Raw genomic sequence first — 27,255 nt, 5'->3', positions numbered from 1 at the left:
ACCCCTGGGCTATTGTTACAGGGGGGCACTGAGCTGAGCTCACAAAGTTCTGTCTCCTCTGTGAAATCTCCTCTGGGTTTCCGCCACCCTGTCCCTGAAAATGAAAATGTCAGAAAGTAACAACAGCCCTTGCGCTGACCCGAGTGATTCTGCAGGGACACGGTGGTCCAGAGTCTGACGTTCACAGCCCAGCCCAATCCAGGCTCAGATAAGACTCAGGTGCAGCTTTCACTTTGAATGTGGCAAACCCCAAGTTCCTGAAGAGGAAGGAGCAAAGAGAAACTAACAATGTGATTTTATCAGCTGTTCTTTTATGTGGCCATATTATTGTTTCCAAGGAAAGAGGTGAGAATGGGAGAGAAAAATCCTATTTAAAAATTAAGGGGAAAAGCTATCAAGACACCCTAGTTACTGTCCAACTGTTCCCGATCATTACTCAGGGCATTCTCCCCTCCCCCATCATTTACAATCCAGCTGAGATGATGACCTTGGATAACAGCAGCAGAAAGGGGCAAGTGACGAGCATCAGGGACAAAGGGTAACAATAAGCATCAGTTGATTGAGCTGCAGAGGGGAGCGATGTCCAGTGGGAGCCTCTGGGGGTCAGAGTCTCCTTTTTTATTGCACATCATTGAACTCTTATCTGACAGAGAGGCCCTGAGTTGGGGTAATAGCAAGGCTGAGCCCATGTGCTCCAGAAAACACTGATAGGAAATGATAATTAAACACTCCACTGCCTGTGCTGACAGAGCTCAGGGGCTCTGAGATGCTTCAGGTGCAGCTCTGAAAGAAGTTCCAGTGTCAGGCTGCACAATTCCTTGCCCTGCTACAGACGCCCTGGGTGGCCTTAGGCAAGTCACTTGGGCCCAAAGTTTCAAAGGTGTTTTGATGTCTAAAGATGCAGATAGGTATCTAGTGGGATTTTCAAAGGTGTCTGGGCACTGAGCTTCCAATGGGAGTTAGGCACCTCGATGCTGTTGAAAATCCCACTAGACACCCAACTGCATCTTTAGGTGCCCACAGACCTTCCAAACTCTGCCCTTAGTCTCTGTCCCAGGTTTGTAAAGCTATTTAGGCACTTAAAGATTCAGACAGAAGCCGAGTGGTATTTTCAAGAGTGCCTGTGTGAGTGAGGTGCCTGGCTCCCATGAACTCCCTTCAGCTGTGATCCTGCCCCTTCTCTATTCGCCCCAGGTATAATCAGTCGAAGGCGCTTCCTGGTAGGAATGGCCATGCAAACCAGGGATTTCTGCTGAATGTTATAAAATATTCATGGGAAGCAATGTTTGAAAATTAAGGCCCTAATCTAACAAGCATATGCATAACTCTCACAATGCAAGGAAACCCACCAAAGCCTGAATCACAAATATTTGCACCAAAATCCTGTTTATAAGAATTAAATTCATCCATTCAGGACTCAGAAACAATCCCATGTGACCTGTGTGTCCAATCAGAACTAACCCATGCAGATCAATGTATTTGACAAACGTATTTAGCAAATATTTTTGAATAACAAATAAATCTGAAAAAATTGTGGTCAGTTTGTGGGCAGCTGAGAAACTGGAACAGAAGCTGAGCTCACTGGATACAACACATGCAGTACATTATTTCCCCCAGCTCCGCTTTCAGCCCTTCTGTCTCTCCCCCACCCCCACACTCTCTGGGTCTTGGTTTATTTACCCCTTTGCTCTGTCTGAAGAATTACTGGGGTTACTCCCATGTTATTTCTGTAGCCCCCTCAGTGCCCTGGGCATGTCGTATGGTCCCTGTCCTGGGAGCTTCCAGGCTGGGCTGGGTTTAGGGGCTCACTAATGGGTGTAAGCAAGGAGGAGGAGGAGAAGTCTGCAGGCCTGGGGCAGTAGGTCAGGGTGGGTGTTCCAGGCATGGAGGAAGGTGCAAAGATAGAAGGGGTAGGCAAGAGGCTGGGGTGGAGCTAACATGGAGAGGGGCAAAAAGCTGCATGGCTCCTTCCTGTGAGTGGGTTTCCTTCACCCAGCCAGGGCCTATTGCTCACACAGTCCTGGGGCAGGGGTCTCACTCCCCTTCCCCTGGCCCAGCTACCAGATCCCCTTCCCCAGCTCTCCCCATTCCCCCTCCATAGGGTTACCATATTTCAGCAAGCAAAAAAGAGGACGGGAGGAGCCCCGCCCCTGCCCCTCCCACTTCCCACCCCCCCAGAACCCTCAACCCTCCCCCCGTTCCTTGTCCCCTGACTGCCCCCTCCTGGGACCTCTGCCCCTAACTGCACCCCAGGACTCCACCCCCTATCTAAGCCTCCCTGCCTCTTGTCCCCTGACTGCCCCAACCCTTATCCACACCCCCACCCCCAGACAGACCCCTGGGACTCCCACGCCCCATCCAACCACTCCCCACCCCCTGACAGCCCCCCCAGAACTCCCAACCCATCTAAACCCCTCTGCTCCCTGTCCCCTGACTGCTCCGATCCCTCTCCCCACTCCTGCTCCCTGACAGCTCCCCCCCAGAACTCCCAACCCCCCACCCCTCCCGCTCCTTGTCCCCTGACTGCCCCCTCCTGGGACCCCTGCTCCTAACTGCCCTCCAGAACCCCACCTCCTACCTAAGCCTCCCTGTTCCTTATCCCCTAACTGCTCCTTCCTAAGACCCCCCCAACTGCCCCCCAGGACCCTACCCCCTACCTGTACCCTGACTGCCCAAAACTTTCTCCACTCCCCCCAAAAAGCCCCCCCCGAACTCCTGACCCCCCCCCCGTTTCTTGACTGCCCCCTCCAGAACCTCCCTGCCCCTTCTCCTGCCCCCCTGGCCCCCTTACCCTGCTGCTCAGAACAGGGTGTTGGGCTCTGCGCGAGCCAGACATGTGGCTGCGCTCCCCAGCACAACACACAACACGGTCCCTGGCCCTGCACAGTGCTGCTGGAACCGGGCGCAGGGCTGCCGGGGAGGAGCTGCCGGCTCAGAATGCAGGGAGGGAGGGAGGAGGAGGAGCTCCTCTACAGCTGCTCCGGAGTCCAGCCCGTGACTTTCCTGCAGCCCTCCCAGCCGCTCGCTCTGCTCTGCCGGGGGGGGGGGGGAAATCCCGGACATTTTGAGTGATTTACAAATTCCCCCCGGACGCTATTTTTAGCACAAAAAGGAGGACATGTCCGGGTAAATCCGGACGAATGGTAACCCTAGCCGACCCAGGCTGGAGACGCGCCTCCTCCCCCCACACCCTCCTTACCTGCTTCAGGCTTTCCGTGAATCAAATATTCGTGGGAAGCAGGGGAGGGGGCGGAGTTGGGGCGGGGACTTTGGAGAAGGGGCGGAGTTGGGGCGGGGGAGCATGGGCGGGGCCCCGTGGAGTGTCCTCCTTTTGGAGGCTCAAAATATGGTAACCCTAGACCGGGTCGGCCCGCCCAGCACTGCCAGTCCCCGGCCGAGCACCCGCGGCCCAGCCTCGCCGACCGCCGGCCCCCGAGCCCCCGGCCCGGCACCGCCGGCCCCCGAGCCCCCGGCCCGGCCCGGCCGACCTCCGTCCCCCGAGCCCCCGAGTCCCCGGCCCGGCACCGCTGGCTCCCGAGCCCCCGAGCCCCCGGCCCGGCACCGCTGACCGCCGGCCCGCATGTCCCGATTTTCCCAGACATGTCCGGCTTTTGGGGATTTCCCCCCAGACGGGAATTTGGAGCCCAAAAAGCCGGACGTGTCCGGGAAAATCCGGACGTATGGTAACCCTACCCCTCCATCACACTGAGACCAGCTCCTCTCACAAGGCTGAGTCTGCAGCACAGAGCAGCCCTTGCAGCAGAGCCTGGTGCTCTCACACCTGCCTCCTGTGCCGTTTCACTCCTTGCCATGGGCACAGAGTCCCTAGGACAGTAAATGCCGAGGCGTTGGGACTGGCTTCTTTTGGGAGTCAGATCAGGCAGTTAATGGCCCTGAGGTGACCTGGGAATCTCTTCAAACCTAGCTTACAGCTGACCCTGCTGGGAGGCTCTGGGAGGCTGTGGGGGAGACACTAAAATGAGGGCACCTAGGTCTGCTCCACTAGGACAGTCTGAAATTTTGCTGCCATTTTATACAATTAAAAACAAAGTTGAAGCCATAAATTGTACGTGCCCATGCGGGATGCTGTGTGGGGCAAGCAGCCTGTGGTGAGTTGGTCTAGTCATTCTAGCTATTGTAATGAAACGGCCTCACTGCCATACTGCGCCCCTTGCAATCACTAACAAGACAGACAGGCAGAAATCAGCAATTTCTCAAAAGGACAATTTCCCTCTGCTTTGCAGTCTCCTCCCCTCCACTCCCCTCCCCTCTGTCCGGCTGACAGCCCCAAATCCTCCTACCACCCTGTCTACCCCCATAGGAAGATACTCAGCAGCATTCTGGTTGTAGAAGAGGGATTTGAAATACCAGTATAGCCAACCACAAGCATAGGAGCACAGAAAATCATGAGCCTGGCCCCCAAAAGATAAAAAATAAAACATGCCTTCTGGTCTGCTTGGGGATTTTTGAACTCCTACTCCTCCACTCCGTCCCCTATCCAGCCCCTGATGTTCCCAGCCACATCCATCCCCTGAGGAGACCCCTTGCATTTGCCCCCTGGCAGGAGAAACCAGGCAAGCCAGCTGGTAAATAGATGATATGGTGGACTGGCTATTTGGACCAGGATCAGTTATGGTTGGCATCATGTTACCAGGATTGCTGACCCCAAATGTTAGAAAGTCATGAACCTGGCCCCCAAAACACCATGAAATTTATTTAAAAAAACCGAAACAAAACACATTTTCTCCCAAGACTTCTGGCCGCACTCACTTTCAAGCTTCTGTCTGCAACCAGGAGGGCTTAAAAACTGACTTTTTTTGTTTAAATAAAAACTGAGTCTCTCACCTAGTCACCTGACTCCAGGAGCTGGGGTTCTCTGTCAAACACCAAGTATCACGAGACTCACAATAAAATCGCAGGAGCCGGTGACATTGTGTTAGCTCGCTCTGTTGTTCACTTTGTGGCGCAGAGCAGGTCTGTTTGGGCCCCTCCTAGACCTTTCCCCACATCATCGCATGGGGGGAGTGGGCAGGGTTGGCCCTTTGTGAAAAGGCTGCAGGACCTATCCACAAACCAGTGACAGCCTCAGGCACCTGCACTGATCCTAGCCATCTGTGCAGAGCCCCTGGGCTTGATCACTTGATCATTGCCTATTAGGTTCACTCCCTCTGGGGCACCTGGCATTGGCCACTATCAGCAGGCAGGATGCTGGGCTGGATGGACCCTTGGTCTGACCCAGTACGGCCGTTCTTACGTTCGTATGTTCTACACTGACTCTGCTCCCTGATGCCCATCCTAGCTCCATAGCAGCATCAGTCCATTGGAGCCGCACTGCCAGGGCTCCCCTTGCCCATGGCTGCCCTGGCTCACTTGCTGAGGGGCAGGAGCTGGACTCTGAAGGAAAAATGATGCAGCACAGATTGAAAAATCCCTCCCAGGCTAGGTCTCTTCCTGGGGCCTTCATTCTTCCCCTCCCTTGGCCTGAGCCTGCCAGACAGCAGTGCCCACTCCCCCCCTCCCCAGAGGAAGGGAAGGGTGAGAAAAAAGGAACAGAGATCAACTAATTACTGGGGAGAACACAAGAAGGACAGGGCTAAGCCAGAGAGTGCCAGTGGGGTCATCAGGCAGAGAACCATGAATTATGCCTGCTGCTCTGAGGAGATGTCTGGGGAGTGACTGGATGCTGCCTGGGGAGCTCTGCCTGGACTTGTGAGGGAATGAGGAAAAGGAGAGAGCTGCATAGGCTGAGCTGGGCCAATGCCAGGCCAAGCTTATGAAGAGGTCCCTGGGCTTCCTGAGGCTTTGGGCAGGGTGACCATAAATAACCAGGGGAGGGGAGAAGAGAAGCCAGATCTGAAGGGGATGGTCGAGGTGCTGAACCCCAGCTGCAGAAGGGGCAGGGATGTGTGAGAGGCAGGCCACTGCTGTCTGTGAACACCTCAGGGCTCCATGAAGGAGCCTCCAGCTCATGTTGCCAGTGGGCTGTGGGACCCAGGTGCAGTGGGGTCTCTCCCAGGGCTTCATTTGTGCCAGGGCTTGCCAGGATTGAGCCCCAGCACCTCTAGGCTGGCCGCATCAGTTATGAAATTAAAAAAATTGCTTGAGCCCAGGCACCTTTTCATTTCAAATGACCAGTCTGCCAACGATTCTTAAACATAAACATCAGCCATAGCACAATGCTCACTGGGTGCACCAAAGTGCAAAGGAGGAACAGAAAATCAGGAATTGATACTGTTTATCCCCAAAAATGGCTTTTTGTATGAAAAAAAGAATATTTGCTTCCCTCTTTAATTTGTGAATGTGGTGAGTCCTCCATCCCATTTATTTAAAATATATAAAATTGTATTTTTATTTACAAATGTTTGCATGAAAGATATAAAACAAAATCTGAATGCCGAACACTGACGTTTTATAGCAAAGATACTATTCATTCACCAGTATAGCTCATGACCCCTATTAATCACTGAAGTATTGGTTATTCAATTATTCAATGATTAATTAGTAAGCAGGAATTGCTGCACATTGATGGTAACATGCTACTTCAGACACTGAATGAACCCAGCAGAAATGGGCTTCATTGCTGTAAACACTATGAAAAAAATGTGAGAACTAGTGGCAGTACAATTAGGCAAAGAGTCAGACCTTAGTTATGTAAGTCATAACTTAGTTTCATTTTTATATTCCAATACACTAGTGATTCTCCAGAATCCAAGAATAAAACAGTTGATGACCCAAGCACTTGGGACCAGTAGCTTTAGAGAGACGCTGGTCCATGAGGGATTCTCTGGTGAAGTGATCCATGGACTGAAAGAAAGGGAGAAACACTGATCTGCAATCATTCAGCGTCAAGGTAATGTATTGAATTCAACTCGAAGGCTGTTGATGTTTACTGACTTTAATATGTTCACTGTTGTTATATCTATTTCTAGTCATAATTCTATTTTTTAAATCTATTTTGCTATGTCTTCATAGTACACAGGCAAAAAAAAAACCTCTATGTTGAAGGCAAAAGTGAGAATAAATATAATTAATTTCAAGGTAAAAATCCTGACAAGATCATTATAGTTAAGGGGGGAAATCTGTCAAATGTTAAGAATTTCATGATCTTGGTGGTCTTGAATATATTTATCAATAACTTCGACTTGTTATTTAACAGTTCTATTTCTGTAAGGAATTGTAGCAGGGTACTGATGCAAAAGCACCTCATTATCATGTTCTTTCTTCCCTCTGGGGGTACGTCTTCACTACCCGCTGTATTGGTGGGTAGCAATCGATTTATCTGGGATCGACATATCACATCTCGTTAAGACGCGATATATCGATCCCCGAACGCGCTCACCGTGGACTCCGGAACTCCACCAGAGCGAGCGGCGGTAGCGCAGTCGACGGGGGAGCCGCGGCCGTCGATCCCGCGCCGTCTGGACCCCAGGTAATTCGATCCAAGATACTTCGACTTCAGCTATGCTATTCGCGTAGCTGAAGTTCCGTATCTTGGATCGATCCCCCCCCAGTGTAGACCAGCCCTTGGCTTTGCCCCCACCCCCCCTTCAGTGTCAGGTGAGCATTACCTCATCGTAGTCCCAAACTGACCAAAGGAAGGGAAAGGGGGTGACTCACTTGAGAGTCCAACAGATCCTTTGTTGCTGCCTAGGCCAGTGTCCTTTGTTCCTGTGAGGCTGGGCTGGGTTCATCCCATATATGCCTCGATGAGGTGTGAACTGCCCCTCTGTTCCTGGAGAGTTTTGCCTGGGCTTGTTTTAAGCCATGAGGACACATTTTCAGCCTCACAACTATATAGATGAAATTACTACCTATAACATTATTGTAACAACAATGCTCAGTGCATCATAAACCTTCTGAAGACACCCGACATGACAAACTTTGCATTGGATACCACGCAATTATATTACAAGGATGAACATGGGGTTGCAGGGTGTTCCCCCGAGATACAGAGTGTCACACCTACACAAAAGAGGAAATAGTTCTTATATAGCAATTCCCATCACTAGATCTCAAAGGGAACATTTACACTGCAACAAAAGACCCACGGCAGGGCAGCAGGAGGCACAAATCAGCTCACAGGGCTCTATCTCCAGGATTACAAATTGCAGGGCAGACATTTTGGCTTGGTCTGGAATCCAGGCTGTGAAAGCCCACAAGGAGGGAGGGTCTCAGAGCCTGGGGTCTAGTCTGATCCCAAATGTTTACACAGCAGTATTTAGCTCCACAGTCCGAGCCCTAGTCAATTGACCATGGCTCTCAGACTTGGTGCCGGGAATTATTTATTGCAGTGTAGACATACTCAAAGTGTCCTACAAAGGAGGTCAGGGAGTAATTATCATCAATTTACAGATTAAAAGCCTTTAAAATGGCTCATCTAAGAAACTGAAAAGTATCTAATGGTTATTTCCCTCCCTCTGCTCCAGAAAAAAAATCACGTTATGCCATGAAATTGGACAGTTTTAGCACTGGCTCAAGCAGGTGGCTGGTTTTAATGATCAGAATATTAAAAGGATGCTGAAATTGCCATTATTTGAAACACTACCTATGATTCCCGGTGAGGAAAATGTAGCTCATATAAAAAATCTTTGTCAACAAAGCTGTGAGATTCATTTTCCCTGTTGCATTGATAGAGGGCGTATGTTGGGGCCAGCAATGGTTGAGGAGATTGAAGGCTCTTGTATATAGTTGCAGCACTAAACACTTACTTATGGTAAGCGGGTTTGTGTCAGAATTATTACTGATCACTGCCCCTTTTCCATTAAAGGGCGGGGAGAGAACATAAATCCTTTTAACCTTCTATTAAAAACACAGGGGAAGGAGAAGGGAAAGGAAAACTCTTAAAGCATTTACAACTGAAAGAACTAAATAAGACTTTCATTGTGGCTGCTTCCCATACTCCCTTTCTCTGTACAGCATTTTCTTTAGTGGAAAATCTCCTCACCTTTGTCTAAACTAGAGATCTTGGCCATATCAGACAAGTGACTTGTTTGCCAGCTATAGCAGGGGTGTAAATGGTCATCTAGACACTCTAGAAATGTTTGTTCCTGGCTGGACTATCCTTGGGCTCTGGTGCTGAAGAAGGATTGAATGACCTTGTTGGGGACATGAGGTAGATACAGTAAGATGGTTGCTTTGGGGGTGTTGAATTCCAGTCCTGTTTCTTTTAAAGACAAGACAAAACAAAGCAGACACACACAGGAGAAGAAATATAAGAAGGCCCAGCTTCTGTCCCTATTATTTGCCATTTAGCAGCTGCAAATTCCAAGAGTTTTATTAGTAGAGCAGTGCAAAGAACTGACTTTTAATTTTGCTGGCAGTTCCAAAAAATTTGGCGGGGGGGAATGTTTTAGGTAACCCTGAATGAAAAAAAATTCAAAATTTTGGCCTATAAAAATTTTTTTTCAGTGACATGAAGTGTTTGACATGAAATGTAACATTTCATTTTGTTTTGGAGCTTTTAAAATGTTTTTATATATTTTAAATAAAATTGAAGAAAATTTAAAAAAAAAGTCATTTTGAATTGAGAAATCAAATGTTTCCATTCAACAATGTCAAAACAAAACAATTTCCTTTTTTCTGCATGTTTGTTGGTTTGTTTTTCACCAAAATAATTCTGCAAAATTAACATGAATTCGCAAAATGTTTTAGTCAGCCTAAATCTGCATTTTTTACTGGAAAAAGAGGTTCAGACAAAAGGTTTCACGCAGCTCTACTTATTAACCTGAGATTTAGCTGTTACTGGCTGGGGTGAAAGCATGGCTCTCAGGTTGTCTCTTTCAGTACAGCAGAGTTGCAAAGGTGGAGTTTTTCTGGCTGCCTAAGCTAGACTCTCATGAGACGGAAGGCAAAACAAGAAAAAGAGGAAGCGTAATGTGGAGTGCTCCTGTGTGGGAAGGAAAAATGATGTGCTAGAGCATGGGTGATATTAGGAACTTCAGGTTCTCATCATCCCAGGCATTGCCCAGGATTCAGCTGAACCCAATGGAGATTGTCCCAGTTTTGGGGTTAACTGCACCTGTTCCCCCTTCCTGGCCTCCAGCCATCATCCCACTATGAGCAGGATGATTTAGTTGGGGTTGGTCCTGCTTTGAGCAGGGGGTTGGACTAGATGACCTCCTGAGGTCCTTCCAATCCTGATATTCTATGATTCTATAACCCCTGTCCCTCTCCCTCCAGACCACAATTTTAGGGCTGCAGTCCCCCGGCAATTCCCTGTGACTACCCTAGCAGGTCTGACTTTAGGTTAGCACCTGCAGTTCTGCTCTCCCCCAGGGATAATGACAGGGTTACCAGTGACTAGCCAGCTTTCACAGAACACAGTATCTTGATTTAGTACAAGTGTATGTCAAAGAAAACCTATCCTAAAACAATAGACAGCACAGATATTAACCTTAGCCAGTGTCACCCATCATCCACAGGGAGTCCTGGTAGGTCCATACACTGGTCCAGAGTGAGTCTGACCTAAGTCAGATCAGGCTGAATCGTTATACTATTTGGGGCCTTTGTCGTCAGGCCTCCAGGACCAGGTAAAACCAATCAGTGCTACTTCTCCCCAGGACCAAAGCTTCAAAGGTGGTGGGTGTCTGAGTAACTGGCATTGGGACTTGCATTCATTACCCTCCCCACCCTGCAGTGAGTCCAGATTCTGCTGAAAACTCACTCAGCGAGCCAGAAACACACAGCTGCATATACCGATTATTGATACAGCAGTCTGTGAACATCCCCTGTGCCCATAGTGGCTATCACATCTCAGTAGAACAGTCTTTGAAGTTTCCATGCTTGCAAGGTCTCACGTTTGTCACAGTGATCTTGTCTGGTTGCTTCCTCTTGTCTGGTCAGGACGTCTTTCAAGATGTGATGGCTAAATGAGTGGGCTGATTTTCGGAGATGCCAAGCTCCCATAATTACTTCTGAAATCAATGGGGACTGTAGGTTCTCAGCACCTCTGAGAATAAAGCCACTTACTTTGATACCTAAGTAAAGATTTAGGTGCCTAATTTTAGACACTAAGAGTAACATTTTCAAAAGTATCTAAGTGATTTCAGTGTCTAAGTCCCATTGAAAGTCTAGAACAATATTTTTGGAATAAGAAATTACAATATGAATATTAGTACTAGAAGTTCTCATATTAATTATGATATTAAAATGAATATAGAATCCTAGAATATCAGGGTTGGAAGGGACCTCAAGAGGTCATCTAGTCCTACCTCCTGCTCAAAGCAGGACCAATTCCCAGCTAAATCATCCCAGCCAGGGCTTTGTCAAGCCGGGCCTTAAAAACCTCCAAGAAAGGAGACTCCACCACCTCCCTAGGTAACGCATTCCAGTGCTTCACCACCCTTCTAGTGAAATAGTGTTTCCTAATATCCAACCTGGACCTCCCCCACTGCAACTTGAGACCATTGCTCCTTGTTCTGTCATCTGCCACCACTGAGAACAGCCGAACTCCATCCTCTTTGGAACCCCCCTTCAGGTAGTTGAAGGCTGCTATCAAATCCCTCCTCATTCTTCTCTTCTGCAGACTAAACAATCCCAGTTCCCTCAGCCTTTCCTCATAAGTCATGTGCTCCAGATCCCTAATCATTTTTGTTGCCCTCCGTTGGACTCTTTCCAATTTTTCCACATCCTTCTTGTAATGTGGGGCCCAAAACTGGACACAGTATTCCAGATGAGGCCTCACCAATGTCGAATAAAGGGGAACGATCACGTTCCTCGATCTGCTGGCAATGCCCCTACTTATACATCCCAAAATGCCGTTAGCCTTCTTGGCAACAAGAGCACACTGTTGACTCATATCCAGGTTCTTGTCCACTGTGACCCCTAGGTCCTTTTCTGCAGAACTGCTACCTAGCCATTTGGTCCCTAGTCTGTAGCAGTGCGTGGGATTCTTCCGTCCTAAGTGCAGGACTCTGCTCTTGTCCTTGTTGAACCTCATCAGGTTTTTTTTGGCCCAATCCTCTAATTTGTCTAGGTCCCTCTGTATCCGATCCCTACCCTCTAATGTATCTACCACGCCTCCTAGTTTAGTGTCATCTGCAAACTTGCTGAGAGTGCAGTCCACACCATCCTCCAGATCATTAATAAAGATATCAAACAAAACCGGCCCCAGGACCGACCCTTGGGGCACTCCGCTTGAAACCGGCTGCCAGCTAGACATGGAGTCATTGATCACTTCCCGTTGAGCCCGACGATCTAGCCAGCTTTCTATCCACCTTACAGTCCATTCATCCAGCCCATACTTGGCGGCAAGAATATTGTGGGAGTCCGTATCAAAAGCTTTGCTAAAGTCAAGGAATAACACATCCACTGCTTTCCCCTCATCCACAGAGCCAGTTATCTCATCATAGAAGGCAATTAGGTTAGTCAGGCACGACTTCCCCTTCGTGAATCCCTGCTGACTGTTCCTGATCACTTTCCTCTCCTCTAAATGTTTCATAATTGATTCCTTGAGGACCTGCTCCATGATTTTTCCAGGGACGGAGGTGAGGCTGACTGGCCTGTAGTTCCCCGGATCCTCCTCCTTCCCTTTTTTAAAGATGGGCATGACATTAGCCTTTTTCCAGTCATCCGGGACCTCCCCCGATCGCCATGAGTTTTCAAAAATAATGGCTAATGGCTCTGCAATCTCACCCGCCTACTCCTTTAGCACCCTCGGATCCGGCCCCATGGACTTGTGCACGTCCAGTTTTTCTAAATAGTCCTGAACCACTTCTTTCTCCACAGAGGGCTGGTCACCTTCTCCCCATATTGTGCTGCCCAGTGCAGCAGTCTGGGAGCTGACCTAGTTCGTGAAGACAGAGGCAAAAAAATCATTGAGTACATTAGCTTTTTCCACATCCTCGGTCACTAGGTTGCCTCCCTCATTCAGTAAGGGGCCCACACTTTCCTTGACTTTCTTCTTGTTGCTAACATACCTGTAGAAACCCTTCTTGTTACTCATAACATCTCTTGCTAACTGCAACTCCAAGAGTGATTTGGCCTTCCTGATTTCACTCCTGCATGCCTGAGCAATATTTTTATACTCCTCCCTGGTCACTTGTCCAATCTTCCACTTCTTGTAAGCTTCTTTTTTGCGTTTAAGATCAGCAAGGATTTCACTGTTTAGCCAAGCTGGTCGCCTGCCATATTTACTATTCTTTCTACACATCGGGATGGTTTGTTCCTGCGACCGCAATAAGGATTCTTTAAAATACAGCCAGCTCTCCTGGACCCCTTTGCCCTTCATGTTATTCTCCCAGGGGATCCTGCCCATCTGTTCCCTGAGGGAGTCAAAGTCTGCTTTTCTGAAGTCCAGGGTCCGTATTGTGCTGATCTCCTTTCTTCCTTGTGTCAGGATCCTGAACTCGACCATCTCATGGTCACTGCCTCCCAGGTTCCCATCCACTTTTGCTTCCCCTACTAATTCTTCCCTGTTTGTGAGCAGCAGGTCAAGAAAAGCTCTGCCCCTAGTTGGTTCCTCCAGCACTTGCACCAGGAAATTGTCCCCTACACTTTCCAAAAATTTCCTGGATTGTCTGTGCACCGCTGTATTGCTCTCCCAGCAGATATCAGGGTGATTAAAGTCTCCCATGAGAACCAGGGCCTGCGATCTAGCAACTTCTGCTAGTTGCCAGAAGAAAGCCTCGTCCACCTCATCCCCCTGGTCTGGTGGTCTATAGCAGACTCCAACCATGACATCACCCTTGTTACTCACACTTCTCAACTTTATCCAGAGACTCTCAGGTTTTTCTGCAGTTTCATACAGGAGCTCTGAGCAGTCATACTCCTCTCTTACATACAACGCAACTCCCCCACCTTTTCTGCCCTGCCTGTCCTTCCTGAACAGTTTATATCCATCCATGACAGTACTCCAGTCATGTGAGTTATCCCACCAAGTCTCTGTTATTCCAATCGCATCATAGTTCCCTGACTGTGCCAGGACTTCCAGTTCTCCCTGCTTGTTTCCCAGGCTTCTTGCATTTGTGTATAGGCACTTAAGATAACTCATCGACCGTCCCTCTTTCTCAGCATGAGACAGGAGTCCTCCCCTCTTGCGCTCTCCTACTCGTGCTTCCTCCCAGGATCCCATTTCCCCACTTACCTCAGGGCTTTGGTCTCCTTCCCCCGGTGAACCTAGTTTAAAGCCCTCCTCACTAGGTTAGCCAGCCTGCTGGCGAAGATGCTCTTCCCTCTCGTCGTTAGGTGGAGCCCGTCTCTGCCTAGCACTCCTCGTTCTTGGAACACCATCCCATGGTCAAAGAATCCAAAGCCTTCTCTCCAACACCACCTGCGTAGCCATTCGTTGAGTTCCATGATTCGACGGTCTCTACCCAGGCCTTTTCCTTGCACAGGGAGGATGGACGAGAACGCCACTTGCGCCTCAAACTCCTTTATCCTTCTTCCCAGAGCCACGTAGTCTGCAGTGATCCGCTCAAGGTCATTCTTGGCAGTATCATTGGTGCCCACGTGGAGAAGCAGGAAGGGGTAGCGATCCGAAGGTTTGATGAGTCTCGGCAGTCTCTCCGTCACATCGTGTATCCTAGCTCCTGGCAAGCAGCAGACCTCTCGGTTTTCCCGGTCGGGGCGGCAGATAGATGACTCAGTCCCCCTGAGGAGGGAGTCCCCGACCACCACCACCCTCCTCCTCCTCTTGGGAGTGGTGGTCGTGGAACCCCCATCCCTAGGACAGTGCATCTTTTGCCTTCCAATCGGTGGAGTCTCCTTCTGCTCCCTTCCCTCAGATGGGTCATCTAGTCCACTCTCCGCATTAGTACCTGTAGAGAGAATATGGAAACGATTGCTCACCTGTATCTCCATTGCTGGTGCATGGACGCTCCTCTTCTTCTGGAGGTCACATGCTGCCAAACCTCTTCACAATCCTTCTGTCCCTGCTGCGCCTGTTCTGAATCTTCAGAACATTGTGGCCGTAGAAGCATCTCCTGACGTCTGTCCAGGAAATCTTCATTTTCCCTTATGCAACGCAGAGTCGATACTCGTTTCTCCAGGCCTCGAACCTTCTCTTCCAATATGGAGACCAGCTTGCCCTTCGTACAGACAAAGTCGCTTCTGTCCTGTGGAAGAAAGACAAACATGGCACAACCTGTGCAGGTGACAACAGCTGATCGCTCACCTTCCATATCACCGTCCTCTTAAGAGCTTCCTCAACTGTTGCAGGAACTACTCAGAGAAACCCATAGATGAAAGCCTCAGTGGGCTCTGCCCAGGCAAACTCCCGCTTTTAGCCTCTGCTGTTCGCCGCTCAGCTGGTTCGCTGCTGACTGGCCTTATATACCAGTCAGGCCCCCTCAAGGCCCACCTGGAACAAAGCACTCCCAATTCACACTTTTCAAACAACCAAGCAAGCAATCAAGCACACGGTCAAACTGACCAACTGTCCCAGCAGCAGACACTCAGATACTCACCAACACAGCCCCCCTAATGCAGCACTTAGCGTACCTCCTCTCGGACAGCTCCCAGGCAAACTTCCTCTGTTAGCCTCTGCTGTTCGCCGCTCAGCTGGTTTGCTGCTGACTGCCCTTATATACCAGTTAGGCCCCATTATATAATAAATATATAATATATATAATAAAAAAATAATAAAATATTGTGCTTAGCTGTCGGTTAATTTTAGATAGCAATTGGATTTTTAAATTAAATTGGTAGAAGAAGAACCATCCTTTGAATTTGCACTGGCCTTTCTGTCTCTGTCATATATTCCTAGAGCAGCTTCTCTCGATGGAGTGACACTTCTGGGCCTAACCAGTGAGCACAGTCATGGGATCAAATAGCTCTTAAGTCTTGGCATGACCAGCAATGGTCCTAAAACTTTAGGATGCAGAAAGTCACCTTCCTGGAGCTGTGAGCCAAACATTGTCTTGACCTGCAGTGCTAGAACACCAATTAGCATGGAGACATGCGTGGCAATTGCAGTGTGGAGCTTATCTCTTCAGATTGCTGCCACTTGGTGGTGAACCAGTTTGGTGTGGGGAAATCCACAGTGAGGGAAGTTGATGGAGGTGTGCAAAGCTCTTCCCTCCATATATGCTGTTGCATAAGGTGATCAGGCTAGGTAATATTCAAACCAAGTAGCTCAGGTTTTCCAGCTGCGGTGAGGCTAGCGTTGTGATCACTTTGCCCATTCTTTGCCTATCTCATCAAGCATTTGTCCATGAACAAGATGGGGTAATTCTCCATGGTTTTGCAGGCCTCATTGGATCACTGGAGCAAATTCACGGACATTAATGTTGGATGGCTGGGAAAAGCACTGTGTTTTCATAATTATCGTGTGGTAATTGAATTGTGTGGTTTCTATACTTGTGATAAAATATATCAGTCTGTGAGCTATTCATAGATGTTAAGGTCCCAACAGAACATTACATCATCTATTCTGACCTCCCTTCTATCAATCCCATACCATTAAATTTCACCAAGTTAGCTCTGTATGGAACCCAATAATTTGTGTTTGACTAAAGCGTCTTTCAGAAAGGAATCTAGGCTTGATTTGACGACATCAAGAGATTGAAAAACCACCACTTCCTTTAGTAGTTTGTTCCAATGGTTAATCACCCTCACTGTTAAAAATGTGAGCTACTATTTCTAATCTGAATTGTTCTGGCTTTTACTTCTAGTCATTGGTCGTTGTTAGGACTTTCTCTGCTAGATTAAAGAGCTCTTTAATACGCAGTATTTTCTCCCCACAAATGTTCTTGTGCAGTGTATTCACACTGTATTCACATCACCTCTCAATCTTCTTTTTGATAAGCGCAACAGATTCAGCTCTTTAAATGTGTCCTTTTCAGTCATTTTCTCCTGCCCTTGAATTATAGTTCCAGCTCTTTTCTGTGCCCTCTCCAATTTTTCATAATCCTTTTTAAAATGTGGACCCCAGAATTGGATGCAGTATTTCAATATCAGTCTCTCCAATGCTGGATACAGAGGTAAAAATCACTACCCCCCTGTTTTACACCCCAGGGTCACATTAGCTCTTTTTGAAACAGCATTACAGTGGGAGATCATGTTAAGTTATTTGGCCACTGTCACCAGCTGAATCCTTTTCAGAGTCACTGCAGTACCTGTTTGCTTGCCCTTTGAACAATCATATAACTATAGCTGATTAATAAATCCTTCCATTCTTATAACAACCAAAGCAAATACTTGTGTTTTTATTGCTAGAAAAAAACGTCTTCAACATTGAGTAAAGTTTTCAAAAGTGCCTAAGAGCCAGATTTTCAAATATATTTAGGTGCCTAAACATGCAGCTCGGTGCATAGCAAGATTTTCAAAAGAACCTGGGCACCTAATTCCCATTATCAGAGCTGTATATGAGAAGATGAGAATCAGGTCCAAGAGTCTTCAAACTTGAAACTGTTCACTGCCAGCCTATCAGACCTGAAGAACTGAGTCTGTTAGCACTAATGCTGCCTTTTTAACAACACTGTGTGTTTATTATTCTTTAAGGGGATTTTGATCTCCGCCCTGTAGTCAGCACTTGGTATGGATTTACATTAGTATAACTCTCCAGTATTCTTCTGCTCTCATTCCAGGAATAGGTGAAAGCAGCACAAGGGAGGATATTTCAGTTCAGTTAAATGCATTAAATTAAAAAAGAAAACAACTTATGGACAGTTTAATATCAAGATCTACTGCTATGCGATGAGACAGCTTCAGAAAGTGAAGCTGGATACAGAAGTTAAAACTGTCAACTGAAAACAGACTCTCCTTAAGTAATGGACTATTAGAGAACTGAGAGCCCCTCAGAGTCTCTGAAACTGCTCAAAACAGTTTTTCAGGGTTCAGCAGGTAACTGAAACCTGAACCTTAACTATAGCATGGATATCACACTTGTATACTTAAATACTTAATATATTTTAGAGAAGACTTACAAAAATACCGAAAACCCTAATATTTAATACTAATTGGGCCAGAAAGCAAGTGCAAATGGCTCTGTAGGCCAGGGACTAGGATGCTCACCAGGGAGGGCTGCACATCTGGGTCTCAGACTCTGTGCATATGGCTATTTAATTATTTATACAAGGATAGCTTCGACAGGAGAGATTGCAAAGCACCCCCTTAGAAGAGCCAGCAGCCCTGCAGTTAGGTCACTTGCCTAGGAAAGGGGAGAGGAGGGATTCAAAGCTGGGCTGCCTGCAGTTCTTCTGAGTGACTTATTAACTGGGCTATCAGTGATCAGAGGGGCACCGCCTCCTCCTCAGTGATTAGAATGATTGGAAAAAGGCAACTATAGTGCCCATCTTTAAAAAAGGGAAGAAGGAGAACCCGGGGAACTACAGGTGGTCAGTCTCACCTCACTACCTGGAAAAATCATGGAGTAGGTCCTGAAGGAATCAATTTTGAAGCACTTGGAGGAGAGGAAGGTTATCAGGAACAGTCAACATAGATTCACCAAAGGCAAGTCAACCTGATTGCCTTCTATGATAAGATAAATGGCTCTGTGGATATGGGGAAATCAGTGGACGTGATATAGCTTGACTTTAGCAAAGCTTTTGATACAGTCTCCCACAGTAGTCTTGCCAGCAAGTTAAAAAAGTATGGATTGGATATATGGACAATAAGGTGGATAGAAAGCTGGCTGGATTGTCGGGCTTAACAGGTAGTGTCTATTTGGCAGCCGGTAGCAAATGTGGAGTGCCCCAGGGGTTGGTCCTGGGGCAGGTTTTGTTTAGTATCCTCATTAATGATATGGATGATGGTCTGGATTGCACACTCAGCAAGTTCATGGATGACACTAAGCTGGGGGGATAGGTAGATACTCTGGAGGGTAGGGATAGGATACAGAAGGACCTAGAGATATTGGAGGATTGGACCAAAAGAAATCTGATGAGGTTCAACAATGACAAGTGCAGAGTCCTGCACTTAGGACGGAAGAATACCAAGCACTGCTACAGACTAGGGACCAAATGGCTAGACAGCAGTTCAGCAGAAAAGGACCTAGGGGTTACAGTGGACGAGAAACTGGAATTGAGTCCACAATGTGCCCTTGTTGCCAAGAAGGCTAACAGCATTTTGGGCTGTATAACTAGGAGCATTGCCAGCAGATTGAGGGATGCGATCATTCCCCTCTATTCAGCATTGATGAGGCCTCATCTGGAATACTGTGTCCAGTTTTCAGCCCCACACCACAAGAAGGATGTGGACAAATTGGAAAGAGTCCTGGAGAGGGCAACAAAAAGAATCAGAGAGCTGGGGCACATGACTTACGAGGAGAGGCTAAGGGACCTGGGCTTGTTTAATCTGCAGAAGAGAAGAGTGAGGGGGATTTGATAGCAGCCTTCAACTATCTGAAGGGGGGGTTCCAAAGAGGATGGAACTAGGCTATTTTCAGGGGTGGTAGATGACAGAACAAGGAGCAATGGTCTCAAGTTGCAGTGGAGGAGGTTTAGGTTGGATATTAGGAAACACTGTTTCACTAGGAAGGTGGTGAAGCACTGGAATGGATTACCAAGGGAGGTGGTGGAATCTGCTTCCTTAGAGGTTTTTAAGTTCCGCCTTGACAAAGCCCTGGCTGGGATGATTTAGTTAGTGTTGGTCCTGCTTTGAGCAGGGAGTTGGACTAGATGACCTCCTGAGGTTTCTTCCAACCCTAATCTTCTATGATTCTATGATAACCATGCTCAGAAACTTATCAAATTCCATTTTCCAACTCATTCTGTTGCTTACCCCACAACTCCTGCGGGGACGCTGCTCCAGAATCTCCCTCCTCTGATCATAGAATCCTAGAATATCAGGGTTGGAAGGGACCTCAGAAGGTCATCTAGTCCAACCCCTTGCTCAAAGCAGGACCAATTCCCAACTAAATCATCCCAGCCAGGGCTTTGTCAAGCCTAACCTTAAAAACCTCTAATGAAGGAGATTCCACCACCTCCCTAGGTAACCCATTCCAGTGCTTCACCACCCTCCTAGTGAAATAGTGTTTCCTAATATCCAACCTAAACCTCCCCAACTGCAACTTGAGACCATTGCTCCTTGTTCTGTCATCTGCCACCACTGAGAACAGCCGAGCTCCATCCTCTTTGGAACCCCCCTTCAGGTAGTTGAAGGCTGCTATCAAATCCCCCCTCATTCTTCTCTTCTGCAGACTAAGCAATCCCAGTTCCCTCAGCCTTTCCTCATAAGTCATGTGCTCCAGCCCCCTAATCATTTTTGTTGCCCTCCGCTGGACTCTTTCCAATTTTTCCACATCCTTCTTGTAGTGTGGGGCCCAAAACTGGACACAGTACTCGAGATGAGGCCTCACCAATGTCGAATAGAGGGGAACGATCACGTTCCTCGATCTGCTGGCAATGCCCCTACTTATACAGCCCAAAATGCCGTTAGCCTTCTTGGCAACAAGGGCACACTGTTGACTCATATCCAGCTTTTTGTCCACTGTAACCCTTAGGTCCTTTTCTGCAGAACTGCTGCCTAGCCACTCAGTTCCTAGTCTGTAGCAGTGCATGGGATTCTTCCGTCCTAAGTGCAGGACTCTGCACTTGTCCTTGTTGAACCTCATCAGGTTTCTTTTGGCCCAATCCTCTAATTTGTCTAGGTCCCTCTGTATCCTATCCCTACCCTCCAGCTTATCTACCACTCCTCCCAGTTTAGTGTCATCTGCAAACTTGCTGAGAGTGCAGTCCATGCCATCCTCCAGACCATTAATGAAGATATTGAACAAAACCTGCCCCAGGACCGACATGGAGCCGTTGATCACTACCTGTTGAGCCCGACGATCTAGCCAGCTTTCTAGATGGGCACAAAGCTTCAGTTTCCAGCCTGAATTTCATTCAGGGCCAGTTATACTCCATTTATTCTTTTGACAAATTTGTTCATTAACTCCAGTTCCTCCTCTCCCTCTCTGGTGTTCTCTTCCCCAGTACATTTACACAGAGCTAGCACATCCCCTCTCAGCCCTTCCTTTGCTAGGTAAATCAAGCTCAGTTCTTTTAGTCTCCTCTCCTAAAGGTACGTCTTCACTACCCGCCGTATTGGTGGGTAGCAATTGATTTATCCGGGATCGATATATCGCGTCTCGTTAAGACGCGATATATCGATCCCCAAACGCGCTCACCGTCGACTCCGGAACTCCACCAGAGCGAGCGGCGATAGCGCAGTCGACGGGGGAGCCGCGGCCGTCGATCCCGCGCTGTCTGGACTCCAGGTAATTTGATCCAAGATACTTCGATCCAAGATATTCGCGTAGCTGAAGTTGCGTATCTTGGATCGATCCCCCCCACAATGTAGACCAGCCCTTAGACAGTCACTCCATGTCTCTGATCATCCTGGGAGCCCATCTCTGCACCTTTCCAGTTTGAATTAATTCCCCTCTGGCTGAGGTTGTGGAACAGCCCACAAACCCCAGGGCAGTAGAGCAGCCCCTCTGACAAAGTATGCAGTTCCTGGGTGTTGAGCCTTGAAGTTGAGGAAAAGCTATAATTTTTGCAGAAGTAGAGAAGGAGCCAGGGGAGGGATTTGAGTAGGGAGGGGATGACATGGTTGGAGCACAATTGAGGCAGCTGATTTTGTTGTCACAATGTTTGATCAGGCTCTTCATTGTTCTGGTGGGAGAGGCGATCTTGAGAAGCAACAAAAGAAGATGGTGCAAGGGGTGAGACTCAAGCAGAGTGCCCCTGGCCACAGGGGAAACAACCCATGTAACCTCCTTGCCTACCACATGGGCATGAGGAAGATGAAAGCAGGAAAACTTTCCAAGCCCCTGCAGCCAGAAGGATTCTCCAGCAGTAGCCTTTGCTTCTCCCTTGAACACACCCCTTTGGTCCCAGAAATTACCTTTGTCTTCATTTCAGATCACACAGAGGAAGAAAAAAAGGCAAATTATGAGCTTTCATTCTGCCATGTTCATGGCGATAGTCCAACTGTTGAACACAATGTGCTGGGCTTGTGAAAGAGAGGGACAGATTTACAATCAGTGGTTTAAAACACACCTGTCTTCAATATGCCGTGTGATCCGGTGGGATCCAGGGGAGGCAGGGAGAAGTCATTGGCTGTGGGGATGACGATAGAACTTGGAGGCAGAGAGGTGTGATGGGCTGGGGGAGTTGGGAGAGGGAAGCATAGGAAAGGGAGTCACAGTAGGAGTCTTTGTTGGGTGGGAGGGTCATGGGCGAGGGAAGCCCCGTCCCTTAGTGGGAGGTGTTTCAGGGGACTATGGAAGAAGGAAGAGGGAAAATGGAACTTAAAAATTTCAGCAAGAATTTCCTCTAAAAGAGAAAAAAAATTACTAATGTCTGTTAGCTGTTATGAAGTTGTAGTATAGTGGTCCGTTCCCTGCCCTCTCACTCTGTACGATTTTCAAATTTTTGCAAAGTCAAACACTAGTAATTGTCATATGTTTCTTTGTTTGTTGGTTTTCTGGTTTTGGAATGCACTTTTCTGCCATTGTTTCATTTTTCCCTTGAAATATTTTTTGTATGAAAATGCATATTTGGGTCAACCAAAACATTTCATGACTTCATGTTGTTTTTTATCATTGTTTCAGTGGAGAACAAAAAAAAGCCTTTTTGGGGGGAATATTAAAACATTCATTTTGAGATTTGCAAATTGAAAGATCAGTTTTGGCGCTAGATTCGCAGGGGAATTACACACCATACACCAAATAGGGATAATGGTGCCTCCTTATACCAACAGACCAGTGATTTTTTTTCAATCAACAATCTGTAAGTGAGGAGGCAATTGATCGACTGCCCCAGTTTGATATCACCATATCTCTTACTGACTGAAACTGCGAAAGCAATTGACCTGCTGTCAAATGGTAAAGAACCTGGAGCAGAAGTGATACCAGCAGAAGTCTACAAGGTCAGAGGCTTGCACATGGCTCTGAAACTGACTGAATTTTTCCAGTCAATGTGGGCTCTAAAACTATACCCCAGGAACAAAAGGCTGCATCTATTGTCCACTTGTACAAGTGGAAAGATAACAGACAGACCTGCAACAACTGTTAGGGCATCTCCTTATCAAGATCCAGCAAAATTCTTGCCAGAATTGCCTTGAACAAGGGCTCCTGCCTGCGTGTCAGTGTGGCTTCAGAAAAAGGTGCGGAACCACAGATATGGTGTCTGCTGCGTCTCAACTTCAGGAGAAATGTCAGGAACAGAACTCCAACCTGTATATGACTTTCTGTAGAGGGGCGGACTCACCCCTGCGGCGCCTCCTGCTGGTCTCTTCTGGGAATTAGCTCGATTTCCAGCCCAGAGCACCCTCTGCAGGCCGGTGATCCGCCTGTCCTTTGGCCCCCGTGTCCTTCCCGGACACTGGTGCCCTTTTATCTGGGGTGCTGCCCCCTGGCAGTACACCCCTCAGTACTAGGGTCTCCCCTCCCCGGGGAACGCCCACCCACTAGCCTTACCTTGCCTCCGAATAAGGCCACTGCCAGTCACCAACTAGCCCCCGCTCCCTGGGGCAGACTGCAGTATAGGCCACTCATCTCAGGCAAGGTTAGGTTTGGACCTGCTGCCTGGGCCTACCCCTGGGCTGCCCTCTGCAACCCCCAGTACTCCTTGGCCTCCTACTAGGCCGCAGCCTGGGGCTTTCCAGGCTGGAGATCCCCAGCTCCTCAGCCTGTCCCCAGCCCTGCTCCACTCAGGTACTCTGTCTCTAGCTCACTGCAGCCAGGCCCTTCTCCCTCTGAAGGCAGAGAGAGATTGCTTGGCCTCTGGCTCATAGCCTTTTTATATAGGGCCAGATGAGGCCTGATTGGGGTGTGGCCCAGCTGCAGCTGCTTCCCAATCAGCCCAGCTTAGCACCTCCCAGCCACAACCCTTCCCCTTGGGCTGTTTTAAGCCCTTCAGGGCAGGAGCGAGGTAACCACCCCGCTACACTTTCATTGACCTGACAAAGCATTGGATGCAGTCAGTCGGGAGGGCCTTTGGAAAATCATGGCAAAATTCAGTTTCCCAGAGAAATTCATTGCAGTGGTTCATCAATTTCATGATGGCTCGTGCTGTGGAAGATGGTGAGTCATCTGAACCATTCCCAGTCACCAAGGGAGTCAAGCAGGGCTGTGTGCTGGCACCAGCGCTCTTCAGTATGATGTTTTCTGGCATATTACAGATGCGTTTGGTGACTGTGACGTCTGGATTGGCATCAGATACCGGACTGATGGGAAACTCTTCAATCTGAGGAAACTACAGGCAAAGCCAAAGGTACAGGAAGTGGCTGTTCATGATCTGTTTGCTGATGACTGTTCCCTGAATGCCAGATTTGAGTCTGACGTGTAGCAAAGTGTGGACTAGTTCTCTTCAGCCTGTGACACTTTTGGTCTCACAATCAACATCAAGAAGAGAAAAGTGATGTCCAGCCTGCTGCACCAGGAAAGCCTGATATAGGGCCTGCTATTACAGTGAATGGCCAAGCCCTCCGGGCAGTGGACAAGTTCAGCTATCTGGGCAGTGCACTGTTGTGTGAAGTTCACATGGATAATTAAACCAACACCAGAATTGACAAAGCAAGTGTAGCCTTTGGGAGCACAGAGACATTAGCCAACAAACAAAACTGAACATCTACAAAGTCATCATGTTGCCAACTCTGAGGTATCCATGCAAAACCTGGACAGTGTACCTGAATTACTTTCACATGGGCTGTCTGAGGAAACTGATGAGGATAAGATGGTAAGACAACGTTCCAGATATTGAGGTTCTCAGATGGGTAGGCACTCCAAGCATGAAATCACAGGGGAGATGGGCAGGCCATGTCACCAGACTGTCAGATGAGTCATTGTCAGAGAAGATCTTTTATGGTGAGTTAAAGGAGAGAAAGTGCTCTCAGGGAGGCCAGAATAAAAGTTTCAAAGATTCCCTCAAATTATCCTTGAGGTGTTTCAACATTGACCCAGAGTTTTGGGAAGATCTCGCTCATGCTCGTTCTACCTGGTGAAGTCTCATGCATTCTGGAGCTACCGTCTATGAGCAGAGGAGAACTGCTGAGGCGGAGCAGAAGTGCCAGCAAGGTAACTCTCGTAAGAGCAGCATGTCCATTGTTAATCTAGTTACTCACAGTGGCATTTCTTGTTCAGTTTGCCATAGACAGTTCAAAGCTCTAATTGACCTGATCAGCCACTCACGTGTTCCCAGAAACCAAACCAACCAGTGATGTCATGGTCATCTCCAAACTCGAAGGACAAACAACAGGAAGCCACCCCGGGGCAGAGCGCGGCACAGGCAGCGGCACTGCGATCAATTCTGCTGCCACCGGCACCGATACAAGACTTGCTACCGCCTAACAAGCTGAATCCAGCACCGGTCAGTGCTCCAACAGTTGACTGCAACCCCAAGGCGGGACCAGCGCAACTCCTGTGTCCTGCTCACATAGCAGTTTCTTCGGCACCACAGTCGCCACTGCTCGACACCGAACACACCCCGAGCTACATAGCATGGTACCATCCTTTATCTCCTGCACCATGCATAGTGGTGAGGAAGGATATGTTCAGGACAACGCTCATCCCCATCAGAGATGAGACCTACATGGAATGGAAAGCCTAAGCCTCATTCCTCCGAGCATTCACTGCCCTGGTATGCACAGCAGTAGCCTTACCCATTACCACCTTACCCCATGCAATGGCCACAATGGGGTCCTTGGCCCACATACCAGATCCCCTATCCTTCCCCAGCAACAGGAGGTTCCAGAGTACATCCATCATTACCACACAGAGAAACCTCTTACCCTCCTGAGACAGAGATAGAAGAGAAGAAATACTATCTCAGGCAGACCCGGATGATTCACCACCTGCCCCTTACTCATCTTCTGCACCAGACAAAGCGGTGACGCCGTCTATCCCTACGACACCAGATGACCTGAAACAGTTCCAAGAACTCTTCAAAAGAGTAGCAAATAGCCAAGAAATTTCCTTACATGAGGTGCAGAAGAAACAACATAGGTTGTTAAAAAACTTACAACCAGCATCATTGACCAAGATTGCCCTCCCCATTGAAGAGGCTATAATAGAGCCTGCGGAGGTAATATGGCAAACAGTGGCATCGGTATCCCCGACTAACAAAAGATCTGACAGAAAATACTTCGTTCCAGCCAAAGACATGGAATTTTTGTTTTCACACCATCAAGCCTGCTTTCTAGTAGTAGAGGCTGCTAATCAGTGTAGCAAACAGCCTCATTTACGCTCCTCACTGCCAGATAAAGAACACAAGAGATTGAACCTCTTTGGGCGGAAAGTTTACTCGTCAGCCACTCTTCTGCTTAGAGTTGCTAACTATTCTGCTCTACTAGCAAATTACGACTACTCTAACTATGGTAAAATACAAGAGCTCGTGGAAGACCTCCCCAAGCATAAACGTCCTCAACTCAACGCCATTATCAACGAGGGTCAGTTAATATCAATGGATCAATGGATGTAGCGGACATAGCTGCCTAAAGAACCACAACAGCTGTGGTTATGAGAAGAACATCATGGTTGCAGACTTTGGGAATTCCAAAAGAACTACAGCTAAAAGTGGAGGACCTCCCCTTCGATAGGGATAAACTATTCTCGTCTCCATACCATGAAGGCCTTCTGAACAATGCTGCATACACTAGGCAAACACCCACCGCCTGACAAACGCCCTCACTTTACACCAAACCAGGTCACGAGACACCTCATTTAACCGTCAACAACCACGATACTTCACTCAGAACAGACCCAAACAACGGGCTCAGAGATGACGAGCTACACAGAACCAGACCTCGTCCACCCGTCCATTTACATCTAAGCCACAATTTTGAGGTCTTGGTCGAGGGTATGCACCACCTCCCATATCTCTAGTGCCAACAGATACCCCATTCCACAGTTTTGGTCACCGCCTATGCCCATTTTACCATGCCTCAGCTGCGATAACCACAGATCAATGGGTTTTGGAGATCATACAATCCGGCTACACCAGTCCTTTCACAGCCATTCCCCCTACCCTCCCTCGTATCCCATCCTTCTTCAGGGACCCCTATCACGATCACCTTCTACAACAGGAAGTAGACTACCTCCTACTGCTGGGTGCTGTAGAACCAGCACCACATCAATACCAAGGGAGGGGTTCTTATTCCAAATATTTCCTGACAGAGAAGAAAGGAGGGGATGGAGACCAATCTTAGATCTCCGAAAACTCAACAGGTTCGTATGCAACCACAGGTACAAAAATGATCACTCTGGCCACAATAATCCCAGCGCTAGATGGTTTGCAGCCCTTAACCTCCAAGATGCATACTTCCATATTACAATACATCCTGCCCACAGATGGTTCCTGAGGTTCACAGGCGGACCCAATCACTACCAATACA

General features: G+C 48.1%; 1 long non-coding RNA gene across 2 annotated transcripts in view; it reads right to left on the bottom strand.

The window, feature by feature from the left end:
- LOC135977656 (uncharacterized) overlaps positions 1-27,255 on the bottom strand; it is a 68,913-nt gene that overhangs the window by 34,925 nt on the left and 6,733 nt on the right. Inside the window, exons 2-3 of one of the 2 annotated variants that reach the window (XR_010595095.1) lie at positions 14,788-15,053; positions 6,644-6,804 (exon numbers count right to left, since the gene is read on the bottom strand). This is a non-coding gene — a long non-coding RNA (uncharacterized LOC135977656). Of the gene's footprint in view, positions 1-6,643; positions 6,805-14,787; positions 15,054-27,255 lie in introns of those variants that run through there. The other variant, XR_010595094.1, reaches the window with a different exon arrangement.

This window comes from Chrysemys picta, unplaced genomic scaffold (assembly GCF_011386835.1).
Source record: "Chrysemys picta bellii isolate R12L10 unplaced genomic scaffold, ASM1138683v2 scaf7, whole genome shotgun sequence".
Taxonomy (NCBI): Eukaryota; Metazoa; Chordata; order Testudines; family Emydidae; genus Chrysemys; species Chrysemys picta.
Note: the sequence above shows the minus strand (reverse complement) of the source record. Positions and strands in the feature narration are given on the sequence as shown.